General features: G+C 37.6%; 1 pseudogene; it reads right to left on the bottom strand.

Moving 5' to 3' along the window:
• Positions 1 to 483: 483 nt before the first annotated feature.
• On the bottom strand, positions 484 to 2,082 carry LOC147566358 (tetrahydroberberine oxidase pseudogene; annotated as a pseudogene).
• Positions 2,083 to 2,322: the final 240 nt, after the last annotated feature.

The raw sequence follows: 2,322 nt of genomic DNA, 5'->3' as shown, positions 1-2,322 counted from the left end.
ATATTGTCATAAAGGGTTGGATTGAATTTTGACATTAGGTTCCTAAATTCTCAGCTACCAACCAGTTGGTTTTCTAGTTGCTTTGACTATACATTTTTTCTGTTTTATTGGACTAAAAGAAAGTTTGTTTGTTTGCCGAAACATAACAATTCTTTCTTTAACTTAATAGAGAGATAAATGAAATTTCGTACTGAGAAACAATCCAAGGGGTCCTGATTTCAACGTATTTAGGTCCCTAAAAGCAGAGGAAAAAGAACCCTGTTAACGATCCAATTCCAACCGGCCCTGGGTCAATGAGTTATATAACGTATCAAACTTCGATTATTTCAAAGAAGAATAACAAATTACATAGTATATTTTCATTCTTGCTAGCAAATGAATTTATTCTCAACACAAACAAACCTACTAATAAACTAAATAATTAACTTAGTTATGTAATTAACTGCATATTATATAATTAAAAAATCTCTTCTAGTTCTTTCTTTAAGATCTAATTGAAGGAATGCTTTGTTGGTTCTTGAAGAAGTTATCTGGATCAACCATGCTCTTTACTTTCACTAGTCTTTCAAAGTTCCCCTTGAAGTACTTCTTGCCCCAACTTCTAGCTCTAATATAGGCCATTGCTGCACTATCATTCTTCATGTTCTGGCCTAAGTCAAGATCTTTGTAGTTTACATATGCAGATCTTGGATTCTTAGAAACGAACGGAGTCATGTAGGTATAAAACTTCCTCATCCATTCCATCTGTTTTTCAGAATTATCTTCTTGTAGCCAGTTTCCGACGTACATAATATTGTAAATATTTCCTGCTCTATGTGGGTAAGGAGTTTCAAACTCCGAAATCTCGTTCATCCTTCCACCTGTTGGAGTCCACATCATTGCAGGTGAATCACCCGTCATATACATTTTCCATATACCTTCTAACCCGGCTTTAGATATAGGTGTTCTAACATAATCGGTTTTTATTTTTAAGAAGCTCTTTGTTAGATGATCTCTATCCCATAAAAACTCGATCGTTCTTCCAGGTGAAAAGAAGTAAACATGAGATTGCACCCAACTCATTTCAGTACAATCATTTCGACCTAATCCTAACTCCGGGAAGCTCTTTCCCATGAGTTCAAGGAGTCGGTCGACCCGTCCAAGAAACAACACTGAGAATGAAGCTATAACTGTCTTTTGCCCTGGACGACTACCATTACCCTGAACTATTGTGAGTCCGACATAGATGTCTTTCTCGAGCTTATGGGCGACGAATTGCCACCTATGAACAAGGTCAGTGGCACCTTGTTCTAAAGCCCTGGTAACTGATGCAACAGTCACAATTGGTGTAACATCAACCAACTTCACTTTCCATGCCACAATCACTCCAAAATTGGATACACCCCCTCCTCTAATAGCCCAAAACAAATCTTTTCCCATGTTTTTTTGGTCAAGGATTTGTCCATTAGCATTAATAAAGCGAGCATCGATGACTTGATCAGATGAAAGACCATATTTACGAACCAAACCACCAAACCCACCTCCACCAATGTGTCCACCAGTACCTACAGTAGGGCAAAACCCGGCTGGGAAGCCAAGAGTATTGCTCTTATTTCCTACTGCATAATAAACTTCGCCGAGGGAGGCACCAGCTTGAATCCAAGCAGTTTTACTTTCGACATCAATAGTTATATTCCGAAAACCAATCAAATCAACAATGACGAACGGATTATCAGATACATAAGATTGACCTTCAACATCATGACCACCACTTCTTACTTTGAGGTCTAAATTGTATTGTTTACAGCAAATGATAGCTGTTTGAATATGGGATTCATGTGTAGGTGTAATGATAAATTCAGGTTTTGTTGCATTGGGTGTTAAAAATCTGAGGTTTCGAGCAGAAGATCGGAAGAGGTTAGTGAAGTTAAAACTGGTTGGTGTATGAATGTGGATTGATGGAGAGGAAGAGTTTAGACATTGGAGAAAGTCACCATGGACTGAACTTGTATTGGCAGCACAAGAAGTGGTTGATAAAAATGAGAAAACAACAAGAAATGGAAGTAGTAATGAAAGAATTGAGGACAAGCTAGAAACACCCATATTGTTTCTTGTTCTTAATTGTGAGTTATTACATGAAATAGGAATGCCATATTTATAAGGGCTAATTCCTATTTGGCCCCCCCATATGTGACAAATACATCTATTTAGCCCCTATCTGGGTCGAAATACCGCCAACCCTCTTTAAGGTTCAATTCTAACAATGTTAGCTCCAATTTTTCTGAAAAATAAGACAAAGATTAAAAAGGGTGAAGAGCAAATCTGGAAAAGAGATGGGAGTCG

Source organism: Eschscholzia californica, unplaced genomic scaffold (assembly GCF_041429995.1).
Source record: "Eschscholzia californica isolate CP2 unplaced genomic scaffold, dmEscCali1.0.p SCAF_1, whole genome shotgun sequence".
NCBI lineage: Eukaryota > Viridiplantae > Streptophyta > Magnoliopsida > Ranunculales > Papaveraceae > Eschscholzia > Eschscholzia californica.
The sequence above is the reverse complement of the archived record's forward strand: the minus strand, read 5'-3'. Positions and strand labels throughout refer to the sequence as shown.